Raw genomic sequence first — 20,417 nt, forward strand, 5'->3', positions numbered from 1 at the left:
GCATGACTGAATTAATGGCATTCTTACATTTCCCCCTCCATATAAACTGTAACACTATAACTATTATTGTAACATTCAGTTGATTATTGCTATATTCAGTTAACCTTGTTTGTTACAGGCATAAGCCTTGATCTATTCGGTTTCAACAATATGGCTGCGTTTGGATAAAGCCAACAGGGCTTTATCCAACACCAGCCATATCAGAACCCAATGCTGAGATTATTGAAGTACAATCTGAGATAACATATACATTATTATAATATGATAACTACACCTTGTTCATGAAGTGACAGATAATCATACATGCACTTGGAGTATGAGGTAACCACAATCGTCATTACAAATATATACCATTGAAGTTCAACACTATCCAGATAGAGGATTGGTCATCATAATACAAAACACGCTATACCCCAATTTTGTTACATACTATCAGTAAAATACAGACCTAATGTTGGACTATTAATTTAGTACATATTTTAGATAAGTTTCTATTGCTTTTGACAATACTAAAATTCTATTACTTACTTGTTACTGGAAACCATTATTACTGAATCCGCTGTTAGAGAAATGCAAGAAGTGTCAACCCTATAGAGGTAGAAGGAGTGGTAAGTAGAGACAGGATTATAACAAACATGAAGATAGTTGTACCATAGAGTGGGTTTTATTGGTGATTGAAATAATGCAGTTTGACTTCAAATTAAAAAATGGTGTAACTTAAAATTTGACAGTTTCATAAAATAATAATTACTTTAATTAACAATGGATAAGTGCTGTCCAAGTGTAACTTAGTCTCAAGACAAGGTACTAGAACTATAAGAGACTTTGGATATCTTTAATTAGTAAAGGAAACAACAGATCTCTTCAAGAAAAGACCTTTGTAATGTCAATGATGTATCTTTTGTATATTACTTTATTCTTCATTGCATGTAACTAATGCAACATAGTGAAATATTAAATTTGACATTTTTTCTATAGAATATAAAATAAATTCATTTTCCCAATAAACCCACTATACATTAATTGAACAAAACTTTACCATCAAAACTTAAGTGTGCCTGTAAATGGATTATTGAGTTTATCATGACATATATGTACTTTTCAATTGCTGCTAAGATGTTAAGTATACCAATTAAAACTTTATGTTCAGGGCCTCCATCAGAGATTATATTTGTGTAATAATTTGAACTTACAATCAAAATTATACGCAGGAAACCAATTGGTTCAATAAAATCCTCAAGTAATAGCAAAATCTTCCTATATAGTAATATCACCAAATTCTCTAGAGTCGCTCTGGGTCTTCGCCATTTACTACTTGTCCCTTCTCCGCCCTTTCTTCATCTGACATCTTGACTGTAAGGCCAACTACTTACAAATTTTAGCTTCGAGGTTGGACCTCCATCACTGATTGACCACACCTTTTAAATCTCGTGGCTTCTATTCTTTACATGTACTACTGATAACTAGGCAGATTATATCCAGTGGAAGGCTCCACTTCAGACCAAAAGATTTCTAAAATCATTGAAATGGTATATGTTTGCTTGAATTTAAATGTATTGATTGATGAATTATTGATTCTGGGCAGGTCCACATCACCATTAATTTGGTAGATTGTATTGTTTTTTCAACTGTATAATAATAATAAAATGGTGTAGCCCTTGATGTTTACTATACAAAACGCCTAGAGGTCTGAAGGGGAGTCCATAATTTGTTTTATTTAAGAAGCGTGAATCCATATACCTCAGCAAAGTCAAAGTGTGGACACTTCATGATTTAGATAATATATTGTCAGACATTACTATTATTGTTCAAACCACCTTGAATGCACATAGTGTTTTTAAATCTGTATGACATGTTATTGTTTCTTTTTACTTAGATTAAAGCTCTACTGGCATTGTCTTTGGTGGCTAGTTTTGTTGCCACTAGCACAAGCTCACTGTAATAAATGGAATAACCATACTATTAGTACTGGTAACGATCAGTTATTGTACTTATAAATCATGTGACTCGACATTATCTATTGTAGTCATAATACCACTCGTATTATGAGTAAAGGTCGTATATTATTTTTTTGTTTTTAACTTTTAGTTACTGCTAGAGCTCAATATCCATATTCCTGTATAGAAGTGACTACAACTATAAATGGAATAGTTCTTCCCAAGATACAGTATCTTTAGATTCACGTTTTATGCAAGCTTCAGAATTTTTTTGTAGCTTGGGGAAGTCTAACCTTATTCATATGGAGTGATAGCTTTAGTTGGATATATGTTGAACCACTGCTAATCATCAATAGAATGGTTTGTCAACTACTTTTGATAATTTTCATTAATTATATTAATAATGTTTGTATCATGCTCTTATTTTATAATAGGATCTAATCATGCATGTACTTGCTTTGGCTTTGTGTTTGGTTCATTGCATCAGTGGAATGGGCTGTAGCTCATAATGAATGAAATCCTATATCAGAAAAAATATAGTTCATTGATCGATTTTTAGCAAATAATTGTACTCAAAATAATCCTGAAAATTATTCTGGATCATATGCTCAAGCTGCTATTGCTGACGTGAGTATAATAAATTACATATTAGTAGCATTTGTGAAAATGATCATATTTCTTGACTAGGTATTGGTTTCACTTCTATTTTCTATGGGTATCAATATTTACTGGATTGCCATTGTATACTAGTGTCTACTTACAATGGAAAGCCGTCGTCATGGCAACCTGGATAATATTTAGAGAATACCATGTACATTGACTTATTTTCTTTTAGTTCTTTTGTAAAATACTGTGTGCGCCTTAATAAACTCTTTTATGAGAATTTTTGTGTGAGTGAAGTCCGGAGGAAAAAACAATAGAGCTCTTTGTTGATATAGTAAATTCAAAGTGGTGATGGAAGGCGTGTTTTTGTTAAATTCTTGTTTGCAAACCAGATTGACCAGTTTTACTAGTGCTATAATATATACAGTCATCTCCACATGATCAAGTAATGGCGTCTAACGGTCCAATGGAGTCTAACGAACCTGCTAAGTAGTATTTTCCGGAATAAACATGCTACAAACAGTAGAAAAAAAATCCTCGCTGTTATTTACTACTACCAATTATTAATTGATTAAGTAAATAAATTAGATATCTTGCTGATCATAGAAAAAAGGAGTTACGTATTCCATTATTGGCCAATCTCTCTTTGGCAAAGAAGTGTATCAACTTTTTAGAACAGGAAAGAACATTTTTGGTGTGTTTACTGTCCCTGATCAAAATGGCCGTCCTGATCCTTTAGCTGCTCAAGCTGAGAAAGATGGTGTGCAAGTTTTCAAATTTCAAAGATGGAGACAAAAAGTCTTGTCTTTTTTTCAAACAATACTGTTGCAAATCTCTTTCTCTCTTCTCTCGTCTCTCTCTCTCTCTCTCTCTATCTCTCTCTCTCTCTCTAGGTCAACTTCTCCCAAATGTCTATGATCATTATAAAAGTGTACAAGCTACTCTCAATGTCTTGCCATTTTGTACTCAATTTTATTCCTATGGAAGTCATTTGATGCAGCTGAAAAGGCTCCATTATTTATCATCCTTCTATTTTACCTAAACATCGTGGTGCCTCAGCCATTAACTGGACATTAATGGAGGGAGATCATCAAGCTGGATTCACTATATTCTGGCAATGATGGTCTTGATACAGGGCCCTATCTTATTACAGCGATCATGGGAATGTCGACATTAATGATACAGTTGACACTCTTTATAACCGATTTCTCTTCCCCTGAAGTGTTCGAGCTATGGTAAGTATGAATTTGTTTAAGACCTATTATGATATTTGCTATTAGGGAGAGCAGTAAAATTAATAGAGAAGGGAAAGCACCTCGTATTGTTCAGTGGAAGTTAGCAACTTACGATGAAAAATGGGACTAAGAATCTCAGGCTGAGGTTTCTAATATAAGCACATTTTTACTTGTGTCAAACTGTTTTTATAGATAAATTTGGGATCAAGCTGCAATTGTAGTACATATTTTATTCGTGGAAAACGACAAAGTAATGTATTACCACTTTTACTGAAAATGCTTTTGTTTACCTAGCAGTTTGGTGGGGCATGATGCCCCTAATGACTGTGTTGTATTTATATACAATTATTTCCACTCACAAAGTTTTATCTGTAGTTGTTTGGACAGTTGAAAAGCAACCAATAAAGGTTGACAGCATCAATAGCTACTGGCAACTTTTAGTATTTTAACATTATGTAAACCTTAGTATTTTGATGCAATACCAGCACCACAAAATAATCTCTCAACAATTTTTACAGTTATAGTCCTTGTTTTTTTTCTGCATTTTGTTTTGTTTTCTATAATTTTTCATTGCTATTACAGTTCCAGGAGCATGGACTACAATTGATGGACAAGTTAGAGCATACAACCAAATAATTTTAAGACATTGTCTCTATTTGTAGAAAGTTACTCTCTATGGATCTACTTTCATTGATGATCGTGTGTCCTGTTGTTGGGGAGAGGAAGTTTACATAAAGGGCTAGAAAGTCCAGCTGGTCATTACTCTGAATGGGATGGTACCTATTGTAAAGATGGGAAAAAGATCTGTGTCACTCAACCTCCAATTAGAAGATGGACGTATGATCCCTGCAACTCAATGGGGTAAGAGGAGAAAGTGGAAAAGTTAGAATTAAGTCCTGAAGAGGAAGCTTTAAAGAACACATCAGAGTTAGTGGGAATAACTATTAACAAACTTTATAGTTTGAATTTCAATGACAGAGTATTTTGGGTGGTATTCTCAGTTCTAGCAATGTTGTAAAATCAAACTGATTTCTTTAAGGCTGAGCTTCTTCGATGGATGTTCCAGTAAATAGTATGCATTAAAGGTTAGTATAGAAATTGTTTAATATCAATTAATTGAAGAAGTTTTACAAGCTAGTGCTGGGGATTATCTACTGATGAAGTGTACATGAATACCAGGTATTCTTATTCTTTTCAGCCATTGTGATGATACTATGATTATTATAGGTTGATGATTTCATTAGACCAGTTTTTACAAAGCAGAGAGGAGGAGGGGTAACTGATAAATTTGAGTTTGATCTGTGAGAATATACTGCTGTTGATTTTAATGTTCCTATCATGATAAATTATGTACTATTAAGCTATGGGAGGAAATTCAATGTCCCCATCAATTACTTTTTATGGAGAGTTTATTAATTCTTCATGGGGACGTACTTATAATTCTATCATCCTGCTGATGAGACTGTTAGATCTAGTTATTATATGTTATGTTATAAATGACTTGTTAGTTATCTGTGCAGTGGAGTCAGCTTTCTAAGGAATGTATATAAAGCTGTAGGAGCTGCTAAGTGAGATGAGTTTATTAATATTGTTCTGACATGTCTGTGCATTTAGTATGCTTTTGAAGAAGGAGAATGGGTAAAATGAATGCTCGTGACAGAGAAAACTCTGTACAAGTAAGTGAGTTAAAGTCTTCACTGTATATATATGTCTCTGTAATTAGACTGGCTGATCTGATGGAAGAGCCACAAGAAGAACTAGCTACCCTGGAGAGTGTGGACTCAGTGCAGTTTATACATTGGCTCTTAAGAACATATTGGGTTCTCTATTGATTGTATTCGCTATTTGCTGCTGATGGTGTGACAAAATCCAGGTATTTTGACTATATTAATCCTTCTTTATGTTTAATGTGTGTTCTCTCTTTCAGGGTCAAAACTATTCCTATTAATCATGCTAGACCTAACAGAACCTCTCTTACACTAAGAAAGAACCTATTGGGTAATAATCAAACCTATTCACTTCACATTATAGTGCACATTAGGGTCTGTGTATTGTAATCCCATGGAATTATCCTCTTATGATGCTTGCCCTGAATTGAGTCCCTGCCTTGCTGCTGGAAATACTGTAGTCCTCAAACCAGCTCAGGTACTGAGTATAATATTCTCATCAATTAATGACTGTGACATGTGTTCCCAGGTGACTCCTCTAACTGCTCAAAGTTTGCAGAGCTATCTTACGAGCAGGTTTTCCAAAGGTTTATTATATATTTACCAGCAAAGGTGAGCAAACTAGTTACAACTGCAGTGTTATATTGTGTGTTCTTTAAGGATCTATTATTTGGTCAAGCATTATTGATCATATGGATTTAGAAAGATTGGATTCACTGTTCACATGAAGTTGGCAAAGGCATTATGAAGAGGTGTTGTAGACCGTAATGTTTCTCTCATTATTTTATCTTTCTAGTTGTGCTGAGAGTAATGCTAAACGTGTATCTCTTGAACTTGGAGGAAAGTCACCATTGATTATTTTTGGTGACAGTGATCTAGACAAAGCTGTCAGACAGGTAAAGGTCACTGTTATTAACATTATCTGTAATAGTCACTTTACCTTAGGTCCCTTGGAGCTGTCTTTTTTAACAAGGTGAGAACTGTATTGCTGCTGGCCGAATCTTTGTAGTAGAGATCAACACATGACAAGTTCTTAGAAGAGTAATAGAGAAGTCAAGAAAATGAAAATAGGAGACCCACTAGAATCGCTCTGTTGCTCATGGACATGACCACAAAAACCACAAGTATCAGTTTATTGTATGAAGTTTATCACTGTATTTGTGACACTATAGAGCTCATCTTGACAGTCTATTAAAGTACATTGAAGTAGGGTGTTTCAAGAAGGAGCCCCCTCTTGCTTATGGAGGGAAAAGATTACCACGTCATGGTGACTTCATTTATGTGTCTGACTCTATTATATTGTGTGATTTTTTGATCAGGGTATTTTTGAGCCTACAATATTTTACTGATGTTGAAGATCACATTATGTTAGCAAAAAGAAAGAAGTTTGGACCATTGATATAGTATCTGTATTTGAAAATGGTCAGTTCTCTATCATTATTTATTCATTCATTTTTTTTATGCAAGGGATGTTGATGGTGTAATACCGATGCTAATGCTACTGAATTCGGCTTAGGCCTCAGTGTTTTTTACTCGAGATATTAACAAAGTCAGACTAATATTGGTTGTTAATTCATTCAACATTGTCTTGTAGGCAATGTATGTTAGTGATAAAATTCAAGCAGGAACATGTTTTGTTAACTGTTATAACAAAACTGATTCTGCTGCTCCATTTGGAGATTTAAGCAATCTGGATTTGGAAAAGATTTAGGTACTTTAATTTCTATTTTTTGATAATATTTATTGCACATTTTTCAGGAGAAAAGCTCTTCATGAATATCTTCGTATTAAAGTGTTACCATTGAATATGGAACAAAACGTTGAGCAGAAACGCTTGTTTATTTTAATGTATTAATGCCACAATACAGATAAGCAACTTGCCTATCGTTTTTTTGTTGGAATCATTTTTTCAATGTGTATTATAGTTGACAATTTAGAAATAATTGAAACACGACAGAGATGTGAATATTGTTTTATATAAAAAAAAAGGAAATGGAGATATCGTGGTTCGAACCCGAGGCCTCTCGCATGCAAAGCGAGCGCTCTACCGCTGACTATATCCCCAATTCACGCTAACACCGATTTGTAAACAGTATTGATAATTTTCTGTTGTCATGTGACTGAGCGTTCACAAATTTGCCGTCTAAAAGTTTGGGCGTTGGTTTCACTTTTTAAGTAAAAGCCTTTCTTTCCTTTAAAAATAAAAGTAATCTTAGCGATAGCAAACTTCAGGACGACAACATGGGATGCGTAGTTCAACTCCATCAGCCCCACCCAGTTCTGTTGCAAAAGGTAAGCTACACCCCCAGCGCAAATGCATGGATAATATTTCTATTTGCCACTATTATTTTATTTTTATAATATTATCTCTTTTGTATTTGCACAGTCGGTCATCCAAAGCCAAGCAAAATGCGTAAGTAACTATGTGCATGTACTTTTAGGTAGTCAAACAACAGTGTGTTGACAGTTATAAGTATTAGACAGTATAGTTTTATGCTGTAGACTCTAAAAGTATAATAATTATATGTCAACTTTTTCTGCTATAGAACAAAGGTGTTGGGTGTTAAAGAAAACTACCCAGATCTCTCCCTACACAATAACTGGATGGCCAAATGCTTGACTCCTAAATATATGCCAAGTAGCACCACTTAACACCCAAATGGATTTACCCTCGACCGAGCAATCCAAACTTGGTGTTGATAATCCTGGTCACCCATTCCATCATGACAGTGGGTATGGTAGCTGGTGATGAAGAATCCTATGAATGTTTGCTGATCTATTTGATCCTGTTATTGAGTCAAAGACATAATGTCTATAAAAAGACAGATAACACACGACTGACTTAGATGCAGCAAGCTAAAAGGAGGAGACATCTTGACCCCAACTATGTTTCTTTCCTCAGAGTTCGTACTGGACGAAGCATTCGTGGATTCTCTTTACCACCCCTTCTGTTCAAGAGCAGAAAGACAGAAGTAGAGAAATTGTTACATCTGCACTTAATTCTCTAGATGGTGTTTTCCAAGGAAAGTATTATCCTCTAAGTGAAAATGCACCGAAGAGGAACAGCAACAGCTCATTGATGAACCACTTCCTATTTGACAAACCTGTCTCTCCTCTTCTCCTAGCTTCTCGTATGGCACGTGATTGCCTGATGCTCGTGGAATTTGGCATAATGAGGAAAGAATTTTCTTTGTGTGGATCAATGAAGAAGATCACAACCCGTGTCATTTCTATGCAGAAAGGAGGCAACATGAAAGAAGTGTTTTCAAGATTTTGTGAAGGGCTCAACAAAGTGGAGGCTTGCATAAAGAAGCTAATCATGCTTTTATGTGGAACGAACACCTTGGTTATGTTCTTACATGTCCATCTAACCTTGGTACTGGTCTAAGAGCTGGTTTCATGTGACCAATTTACCACTGTTAAGTAAAGTTTCTTTCTTTCAAGAGATAATAAGGCTTGCACTGCAGACCAGAGGATTGGAGGAGTTGATACTGCTCTGTTGGAGGCATCTATGATATTCTCTAATATGGGACCGTCTAGGTTTTTTCAGAAGTTGTATAGTCCAGAAAGTCATTGATGGCGTTGAGCTGCTAATTCTATGGAAAAATGCCTTTGAAAATAATCAAAGTAATTTACCGACTGCTACCTGGCAAGTTACAAGAGAATTTTAGTGTCCTTGCCGACTACCCTGATCTTTCTCACACAACAACTGATGGCCAAATGTCTGATTATTGACATATTTTTGAAATTAGCCCTCCCTCAAAACACCAAATGGATTTACTCTCAATAGAGCAATCCAAACTGTGTTGATAATCCTGGTCACCCATTCTCATGCACAGGGGCATGGGTTGCTGGTGATGAGAATCCTATGAATGTTTGCTGATCTATTTGATCCTGTTATTGAAGCACGTCACAATGGTTTTCAAAAAGTCTGATAAGCACAAAACAGACCTAGCGCAAGTAAGCTACAGGAGGTGATGATCTCGATCCAACTACTTCTTCCTCAATAGTCCGTACCGGACGAAGCATTCGTGGATTCTCTTTACCACCCTTCTGTTCAAGAGCAGAAAGACGAGAAGTAGAGAAGATTGTTACTCTGCACTTAATTCTCTAGAATGGTGTTTTCCAAGGAAGTATTATCCTCTTAGTAAAATACTGAAGAGGAACAGCACAGCTCATTGATGACCACTTCCTATTTGACAACCTGTTCTCTCCTCTTCTCCTAGCTTCTCGTATGGCACGTTGATTGGCCTGATGCTCGTGGAATTTGGCATAATGAAGAAAAGAATTTTCTTGTGTGGATCAATGAAGAAGATCCACACCCGTGTCATTTCTATGCAGAAAGGAGGCAACATGAAAAAGTGTTTTCAAGATTTTGTGAAGGGCTCAACAAAGTGGGGCTTGCATAAAAGAAGCTAATCATGCTTTTATGTGGAACAACACCTTGGTTATGTTCTTACATGTCCATCTAACCTTGGTACTGTCTAGAGCTGGTGTCCATGGTAAATTACCTCTGGCTGAGGCAAAGATAACGTTTGGTTCAATATTGAAGAGCCCCCCTTCGACTTCAAAAGAGAGGAACAGGAGGAGTTGATACTGCATCATCAGACGGTGTTTTTTGATATATCCAATTCTGAATCGTCTTGGATTTTCTGAGTGAGTTAGTACAACAAGTTATTGATGAGTCAAAATTCTAGTGGATATGGAAAAGACCTTAGAAAAGAGCTACTGATTGATAGCCCTTATACCAGGACATGAAAAATTATCAAGCACCACCCCAACTATCCAATCTCTCCTCACACAATAACTGGGATGGCCAAATGCTTGACTCCTAAATATATGCCAAGTTAGCACCACTTAAAACACCAAAATGGATTTACCCCGACCGAGCATCCAAACTGGTGTTGATAATCCTGGTCACCCATTCATTATGACAGTGGGTATGGTAGCTGGTGATGAAGAATCCTATGAAGTGTTTGCTGATCATTTTGATCCTGTTATTGATCAAGACATAATGGCTATAAAAAGCACGATAGGCACATGACTGACTTAGATGCAAGCAAGCTAAAAGTAGGAGACAATCTTGACTCCACTATGTTCTTTCCTCAGAGTTCGTACTGGTCGAAGCCTTCGTGGATTCCTCTTTACCACCCTTCTGTTCAAGAGCAGAAAGACGAGAAGTAGAGAAGATTGTTACATCTGCACTTAAATCTCTAGATGGTGTTTTTCCAAGGAAAGTTTATCCTCTAAGTAAAATGACCGAAGAGAACAGCAACAGCTCATTGATGTACCACTTCCTTTTGACCAACCTGTCTCCCCTCTTCTCCTAGCTTCTCGTATGCACGTGATTGGCCTGATGGCTCGTGACTTTGGCATAATGAAGAAAAGAATTTTCTTTGTGTGGATCAATGAAGAAGATCACACCCGTGTCATTTCTATGCAGAAGGAGGCAACATGAAAGAAGTGTTTTCAGATTTTGTGAAGGCTCAACAAGTGGAGGCTGCATAAAAGAAGCTAATCATGCTTTTATGTGGAACGAACACCTTGGTTATATTCTCACATGTCATCTAACCTTGTACTGGTCTAAGAGCGGGTGTCCATGTGAAATTACCTCTGCTGAGCAAAGATGAACGTTTTGGTTCAATATGAAGAGTCTTCACTTCAAAAGAGATGAACAGGAGGAGTTGATACTGCATCATCAGACGGTGTTTTTGATATATCCAATTCTGATCGTCGTGGATTTTCTGAAGTGGAGTTAGTACAACAAGTGATTGATGGAGTCAAAATTCTAGTGGAATGGAAAAGACCTTAGAAAAGAGGCTACTGATTGATAGCCTTATACCAGGACCAGGAAAAATTACCAAGCCCCCAACTATCCAGATCTCTCCTCACACAATAACTGGATGGGCCAAATGCTTGACTCCTGAAATATATTGCCAAGGTTAGCACCACTTAAACACCAAATGGATTTACCTCGACCGAGCAATCCAAACTGGTGTTGATAATCCTGGTCACCCATTCATTATGACAGTGGGTATGGTAGCTGTGATTGAAGAATTCCTATGAAGTGTTTGCTGATCTATTTGATCCTGTTGTGAGTCAAGACATAATGGCTAAAAAAAGACAGATATGCACATGAATGACTTCTTAGATGCAAACAAGCTAAAAGGATGAGACAATCTTGACCCCAACTATGTTCTCTTTCTCAAGAGTTCGTAATGGTCGAAGCATTCGTTGGATTCTCTTTTACAACCTTCTGTTCAAGAGCAGGAACGACGAGAAGTAGAGAAGGATTGTTACATCTGCACTTAATTCTCTAGATGGTGTCTTTCAAGGAAAGTTTTTATCCTCTAAGTACAAATGACCAAGAGGAACAACAACAGCTCATTGATGACCACTTCTATTTGACCAACCTGTCTCACCCTTTCTCCTAGCTCTCGTGTATGGCACCGTGATTGGCCTGATGCGCGTGGAATTTGGCATAATGAGAAAAAAAATGTTCTTTGTGGGATCAATGAAGAGATCACACCCGTGTCATTTCTATGCAGAAAGGAGGCAACAATGAAAAGAGTGTTTTTCAAGATTTTTGTGAAGGGCTCAACAAAGTGGAGGCTTGCTACAAATAAGCTAATCATGCTTTTATGTGGAACAAAAAATACAAAAAAAAAAAAAAAAAACGAACACCCTGGTTAGTTCTTACATGTCCATCTAAACCTTGGTACTGGTCCAAGAGCTGGTGTCCATGTGAAATTACCTCTGCTGAGCAAGATGAACGTTTTGGTTCAATATTGAAGAGTCTTCGACTTCAAAAGAGCGAACAGGAGGAGTTTGATACTGCATCATCCAACGGTTTTTTTGATATATCCAATTCTGATCGTCTTGGATTTTCTGAAGTGGAGTTAGTACCAAAAGTGATTGAATGGAGCAAAATTCTAGTGGATATGGAAAAAGCTCTTAAAGAGGAAAATGCTATTGACGAATCTAATTCCAACACACAATAAATAAACTCTGATATTTTATTCTTTATAGGTCTCTTTCATAATTTATATTTATATCTATTTTTTAGTGTCTTATTTTTAGTCTTCATTAGAAATTTTAATCACTTTAAAAAATATATTATTAAAAGACTAAGTGTTGAGTATTTTAATAGTAACTATAGTTCCTATTATAAATAAAATAGGTTTGTTATGTGTTTGACCTAAACACTGGAATGATAATGTATGTTTATTATAGTAAATATAATCACTACTACTTTTCCTACTAGCATTCTATTCCAGTTTAAATGAGAAATTTATCCTTCATCCATTAGTATAAAGACTATAAATATATAACATTAAAAATATAATATCATTTTTCATAGTATGCTTGAGTTAAACATATTGAATTGATAAAAAACTAATCTTTAATTCTAATAAAACTCAAAGGTTTTATAGTGATGACAAGGTAATAGCTTGATATAATACAAAGCCTTAATACTTATATATAAAGATAATAACAAAAATATACTGAAACAATGTATCACAACGTATAATATACTTGATCTACGTACATACTGCTATTAAAAAGTTAGAAGTACTCCAAAGTGATCACTTTGGGTTCGAGGTATCATTAAGAGCTTCTTCACCTTTGAAAGAAAAAAAATTCATTGAGAATTCATTGCCTTCATTAACTAAATCTTTTCCAAATCCAGATTGCTTTAAATCCTCCAAATTGAGCAGCAGAATCAGTTTTGTTATAACAGTTAACGAAACATTGTTCTCCTGCTTGAATTTATCCACTCACATACATTGCCCTACAAGACAATAATTGAATGAATTAAACAACAATATTAGTTCTGACTTTGGTAATATCTCGGTAAAAACACCTGAAGGCTACCGAATTCGTAGCATTAGCTCGACGTATTACACATCAACATCCCTTTGCATAAAAAATGAATGAATAAATACATGGTTAGAGTAACTGACCCCATTTTCAAATACAGATACTATCATCCAATGGTCCAAAAACTCTCTTCTTTTGCTAACATCATGTGTCTCGACATAGTAAATATTGTAGGCTCCAAAAGTACCCTGAATCAAAACACACAATATAATAAGTCAGACATAATGAAGTCACCATGACGTGGTAATCTTTTTCCCTCCATAAGCACAGTGGCTCCTTCTTGAACACCTACTTCAATGTACTTTAATAGACGGTCAAGATGAGCTCTATAGTGTCACAAATACAGTGATAAACTGCTACATATAACTGATTACTTGTGGGTTTTGTGGTCCATGGCAACAGAGCGATCTAGTGGTCTCCTAATTTCATTTTCTTGACTGCCTCTATTACTCTCTCTAAGAACTGTCATGTATTGATCTCTCCTACAAAGATTCGGCAAGCAGCACATACAGTTCTCACACTTTGTTCAAAAAGACAGCTCCAAGGGACTAATGTAAAGTGACTATTACAGATAAGTTAATAACAGTGATCTTACCCTGTCCCCCCCCCTGACACTTTGTCTAGATCACTGTCACCAAAAATAATCAATGGGGACTGTTCCTCCAAGTTCAAGAGATACAGTTTTAGCATTACTCTCAGCACAACTAGAAAGATAAAAATAATGAGAGAAACATTACTGTCTACAACACCTCTTCATAATGCCTTTGCCAATTCAGTTGGAACCAGTTGAAACTCCAATCTTTCTAACATCCATATGATCACATAATGCTTGACCAAATGATAGACCTTTAAAGACACACCAAATAACACTGCAGTTGTAACTAGTTTTGCTCACCTTTGCCTTGTAATATATTAATACACCTTTTGGAAAACTGCTCGTACAGTAGCTCTGTCAACTTTGAGCAGTTTAGCGGAGTCACCTGAGAACATACATTATAGTCATTAATTTGATTAGGCATTATACATGACACCTCAGCTGGTTGAGGACTACAGATTTCCTGCAGCAAGGCAGGGACTCATTTCCAGCAAGCATCATAAGAGGATAAGTCCATGGATTACAATACCACAGACCCTAATGTGCACTATAATGTGAAGTGAATAGGTTCTTATTTACCAATAGGTTCTTTCTTAAGTGTAAGAGAGGTTCCTGTTAGTCTAGCATGATTAATAGGAATAGTTTGGCCCTGAAAGAGAGACACACATTAAACATAAAGAAGGATTAATATAGTCAAATACCTGATTTTTGTCACACCATCCAGCAAAATAGCGAATACAATCCATAGAGAACCCAATATGTGTCTTAAGAGCCAATGTATAACTGCACCTGAGTCCACACTCTCCAGGGTAGCTAGTTCTTTCTTTTGTGCTCTTCATTCAGATCAGCCAGTCTAATACAGAGACATATACTACTACAGTGAGACTTTAACTCACTTACTTGTACATGAGTTTTCCTCTGTCACGAGCATTCATTTTACCCCATTCTCCTTCTTCAAAAAAGCATACTAAATGCACAGACATGTTAGAACAATATTTAATAAACCATCTTCACTTTAGCAGCTCCTACAGCTTTATCTACATCTTCATTTAGAAGCTGACTCCACTGTCAGATAACCTAACAAGTCATTTATAACATAACATATAATAAACTAGATCTCACAGTCTCATCAGCTGGATTGATAGAATTATAAGTACGTCCCGAAGAATTAATAAACTCTCCATTAATAAGTATTGATGGGGACATTGAATTTCCTCCCATTAGCTTCAATAATCACCTAATTTATCATAATAAAAGCATTATAAACTATAAACAATCCTTACAGAATCATACTCAAAGTTTGTTTCAAAGCCTGTTCCTCTCTTCTCCAGTATCACATGATGAATGAATTCATCAAATCTATATGCAATGAAGTGACATAGTGAACTAGAACAATACACAATATACTTTGGAGTCATGGTACACATTGTCAGTAGTCATAGTAACATCACATAGTTCTCGTACCTCTTCAATCAGTCTAAAGAGAACATATCAACAAATTACTTGTAATTAGCATTCATAGCATACCTAGTAACAATCCATCCATTGAAGAAGCTCCAGCCTTAAAGAAATCAGTTTGATCTTCAACATTGCTAGAACTGAGAATACCACCCCAAATACTCTGTCATTGAATTTCAAACTATAAAGTTTGTTAATTAGTTATCTCACTAACCTCTGATGTGTTCTTTTAAAGCTTCCTCTTCAGGACTTAATTCTAACTTTCCACCTTTCTCCTCTTTACCCCATTGAGTTGCAGGGATCATCGTCATCTTCTAATTGGAGTTGAGTGACACAGATCTTTTTCCCATCTTTACAATAGGCTACCTCCATTCAGAGTAATGACAGTGGACTTTTAGCCCTTTTATTGTAACTTCCCTCCCAACAACAGGACACCGATCATCAATGAAAGTAGATCCATAAGAAGTAACCTTTCTACAGTATAAAGACAATGTCTTAAATTATTTGTGTATGCTCTAACTTTGTCCATCAATTGTAGTCCATTTGCTCCTGGAACCTAGGACATTATAAATAAGGAAATTATAATGTCTGTTTTAGTAATTTACCTTGTCATTTCCACGAATAAATTATGTACAGTAAGTGCAGGTTGTTCCCAATTGATCTGTGAACATAACATTATTATAAAGCCTAAATTAATATAGAAGCATAACCTTTGCAAGTTCTTCTTTTGCCACAAATTTATCATAAGTAGCTCCACCTTCCCACTGAACAATACGAGGTGCTTTCCCTTCCTCTATTAATTTTACTGCTTCTCCCTAATAGCAAATATCATAATAGGTCTTTAACAAATTATACTTACCATAGCTCGAACACCTTCAGGAGAGAAATCGGTTTATAAGAGTGTCAACTGTATCATAATGTCGACATCACATGAGTCGCTGTAATAAGATAGGGCCTGTATCAAGACCATCATCTGCCCAGAATATAGTGAATCCAGCTTGATGATCTCCCCATTAATGTCCAGTTAATAGCTGAGGCACCACGATGTTAGGTAAAATAGAAGGATGATAAATAATGGGAGCTTCTTCAGCTGCATCAATGACTTCCATAGGAATAAAATTGAGTACAAAATGTCAAGACATTGAGAGTAGCTTGTACACTTTTATACTGCTCATAGACATTGGGAGAAGTTGACCTAGAGAGAGAAGAGAGAGAGAGAGATTAGCAATTTATTATCAATTCCTTAAATACCACCTTTTTCCTCCATTTTTCAAATTTGAACACTTGCAACACCATCTTTCTCTGCCTGAGCAGCTAAAGGATCAGGACGTCCATTTTGATCAGGGACAGTAAACACACCAACAATGTTCTTTCCTTGTCTTTGTAAAGAGGTTGTATACTTCTTGTCCAAAGGACAGATTGACCAAATTATGGCAATACGTAAATCTTTCCCAGAAAAGAAGATGTTGAAAACGGTCTAGAACATAACCCTGATTACAATGATCAGTGAAAAGCAATGAGATAGTGCTACAGACGATCTCCTAATGGGATAATCTTGCAAGAGACCAAGCAAAAGACATCTTTTATGCCGATTTGCAAAATGATCGTTTACACAGGAGCTCCCTACAACAATAACAGACACGCCTTCAATTCTTGAGTCCGCGCTCATACTCATACTATCGGAACTGGTCTGAGTCTTTGGCGAAAAATAAACATCACCTTGACAACAGACACACAACGTCCTTCTTTTTTGACGACTTCAACAATGCACAAGAAGTGATATGCAAGTGATGTCCAATTAATAAAATCAATAATCAACTAACGACCCTTTAAAGCTCCAAAATGGCTGTTTTGACACACTTTGGATCATCTCCTAATTCGAGCTACTGTAATTCGTCAAGTGAATTATCAAACTTTATGCGCTTGTCCTCGTCCTATATCAGCATCTGGTTTCCCCTGTTTGCAAGGCAAAGACTATGTGCTAGCCGTAATGCAACTTTATCTGAACGGCCAGAGAAACCATATCCTCAAAGTATAGATGCTAATCACGTTTACACAGACGAAGAAGTAGATAACCACATAAAAATAGGACTGCAATGGCCAAAAGTTCTTTCTCAACAATTCTCCACTTTATCTTCATGTGAATGCCGAAAAAAAAGAGAAGCCATCCTGCTGTCGTAAATTAATACATCAATTCGAAAAAAACTTACTTTCCGACCTAAACTCAATCCATCATCTCTCAAATTGGCTAACCAAAGTTCCAGAAGACCATCAACCACTTGTGACAGACTCTCTGATGGAGGCAAGAAACAACACAATATTATGATGCTAATCTCACATTTTCTCCAAAATTAAATGCAATGAGTCTTAAAAATTAGCCCAAGAGGCGAGCAGGCAAACTTCAAGAGATACAAGATGCGAGCAGCCACAATGACAGCCATGAAAAAAGCAGAATTTATTCTGAGTAAACTTTTAAGCCTCGTGTGTTAAACAAAAGTACTCGTATAGTTCAGAAACTTGACACTGATTTTGGATAGAGCAACAACATTTGACTAGAAAGCAGAAATGGTTAGTGGTATATATGTTATGTTATTGTTAGTTATTGGTACTATAGATTGATGAAGCACTTAGTCCACCTCAAAAATTAACACAAAAACAGAATAATAAAGCAACATCTCATTCTCCTTCATCTGACATCAGTCCTTCTTCAATTAAAGCAGCAAAGCTATCCACACTTAATGAAGATCCCCAATGTCAAACAACAGCAAAGTCTAAGAAAAACATGGCCGAAGTCACAACTGCACCAGCTCTTCCAGTATCTATCTCTTCTAAGCTTCTCTTACGTCAAGAGTCAGTTGGATCATCCTTAAAAATTAATTCAGGTTCTTTATCAAAATGTTCTCCATTATCCAAAACACTAGTAAACAAATTGGTATAAAGTCAACATTACATAATTATCAGGGACTACTCCAAGTAGAATTCAAATCACTTAATGAGGCTGATCGTGTCCGACGTGTTAAAGTGTTATGGCAGAGAAAGCAACAAGAGTAAGTGACTTGTGTTATAGCATGATATTATAGTGTTTTCCTGTAGTGTAAGAAAATTTTCCATATTAAGGGGTTATCAGACTATACGTAAAGCCCTCCAGGGAGTAGAGGATGGATTGAAATAGATCATCATAACAGCAAATAACACATAAAAAGAATGAAGATAACATTGTGACAGTGATGGTGATGAAGACAATGATATATGTGATGACTGCGCTGATGATAATATCTCAGAGAGTTGAGAGTGAAAGTTGAGGAAGAAGTGGATGAAGAATATTATGTTGGTAGGAATTTAGTTATGGCACAATGCACTTCTTTCTCCCCCTCTCTCTCTCTTACAGTGTAGGGGGGGGCAGTCAGAAATAGTGAACCTAATTTTATATAGGGTCACTAAGAAGAAAGGGATGTAGCTCCTAGGTATCTCAAAAAAGACAAATAGTCAATCATTTTTCAGGAGCATGGTTCACCACTAAGGTTATTATTATCAGTCATCATTTTGTATTATTATGACACATTTTCCAATAGTTTGGACTATGTAGTAGCTTACAGAACTTGCCCTGGTATAGAGACTAATGATCCAGATACTTTCTTTCCTCGCTGTTATCTACTAACTTCTCAACAGACAAAGAATCTTTCAAAGGTAAGTGAGTATATTATGTCATTTTAATTGTCATTCTCTGAATTAGAATGACTACCAACTTACAGCAGGCTTTTAATATCCTAAAGATTGTAGCATGTGAAATAAACCAGCAGTTAGCTCACATCTATTATGATCCATTGGCCACGAAAGAGGTTTATGTGACCAATAACTTCATACATTGCTTGCACTGTCCTTCTCCTTTAACATCTCCATCACTTCAGCTACCTCCACCTCTGCACCTAGTACTCCAGTAAATAGAGCAAATCAACCATCTCGACCTTGTTTCATCTGCTTCTCGAGGCAAAGAGGAGGAAAGCAATCAACTTTTAGTTCCCAGAAGAAGTGGTCCTCTTGTCAAATCAAGGCATGTGAGATCATAATGGCACAAATAGATCATAGTGACATTGATGGATTACAGACAAAATCGGTAAAATTACTATTGTAGTGTCTATATTTTTATGATATCCTCAGCTAACAGAAAGGAATGGTCAACACTACTAAGTCAGTACTATAATTTGGTCTTGTAAGTCACACCAATAGTGTGTTATATATATATGTGGTGGGTGTGTGTGTATTATTATATATATATATGTATATATATATGTCATCTTAGCCATAATGGGAATTTGTTATGTTCTTCAAACACTGCAATGAGAGCTGAAGAGCTATTAATAGAGGTATTAACATTAATTCCATTACATTAAATCTTCATTATATGTCTTTTTATTAGTTAGGAGATCATTTTCCTCAATTGTCAATGGATGGTATTAGAAACATATGGATTATAAAGCCAGGTGCATTATCAAGAGGACGAGGTTTTTAAAATTAAGATTGGAGAAGTTAGTTACAGTATCTTTTGTGTAGGCATAGTAGGCATGGATCATTTGGAAGATATAGAGCAGTTTTTTGTTCAACCTTCTATTTTAATGAAGGAGAGTCGTTGGGTGATTCAAAAAATATTGGTAAAGACAATTTTTGAATACATTTAGAAATATGTTTGCACTTAGAACGCCCACTTCTAAATTCGTTCAACCAAATTTGATATTCTTCAGTGGTTTCTTGTGACTGACTGGAATCCACTGACTATGTGGATGTATTAAAGATTGTACATTCGGTTCTCATCGCAACTGTTTAGTTTAAAGAAGTTTGGACACGTAAACTATTGTACAGAAATGTTAATAATGTACTAACTATTATTATTGTAGGAGCATTCATTTGTGTAAACAACTCTGTTCAAAAATATATGCCAATTTCACAAGACAGGGATTTCAGAGCTACCTTCAGAAAATATGTGGGACAGTACCACATTTCAAAAGTCATCTCAGGTAATCAGTGATCTTAACAACACCTGAAT

The 20,417-nt window shown here is 35.9% G+C and overlaps 6 pseudogenes; 5 read left to right on the forward strand and 1 right to left on the reverse strand.

Moving 5' to 3' along the window:
* Positions 1-3,146: 3,146 nt before the first annotated feature.
* Positions 3,147-6,468, forward strand: LOC121366302 (annotated as a pseudogene).
* Positions 6,469-8,100: 1,632 nt separating this feature from the next.
* LOC121366303 lies at positions 8,101-9,113 on the forward strand (annotated as a pseudogene).
* A 41-nt stretch (positions 9,114-9,154) lies between these two features.
* On the forward strand, positions 9,155-10,064 carry LOC121366308 (annotated as a pseudogene).
* A 248-nt stretch (positions 10,065-10,312) lies between these two features.
* LOC121366304 lies at positions 10,313-11,388 on the forward strand (annotated as a pseudogene).
* Positions 11,389-11,412: 24 nt separating this feature from the next.
* LOC121366305 lies at positions 11,413-12,443 on the forward strand (annotated as a pseudogene).
* A 585-nt stretch (positions 12,444-13,028) lies between these two features.
* LOC121366307 lies at positions 13,029-17,669 on the reverse strand (annotated as a pseudogene).
* Between the last annotated feature and the right edge of the window lie 2,748 nt (positions 17,670-20,417).

Source organism: Gigantopelta aegis, unplaced genomic scaffold, assembly GCF_016097555.1.
Source record: "Gigantopelta aegis isolate Gae_Host unplaced genomic scaffold, Gae_host_genome ctg5276_pilon_pilon, whole genome shotgun sequence".
Lineage (NCBI taxonomy): Eukaryota > Metazoa > Mollusca > Gastropoda > Neomphalida > Peltospiridae > Gigantopelta > Gigantopelta aegis.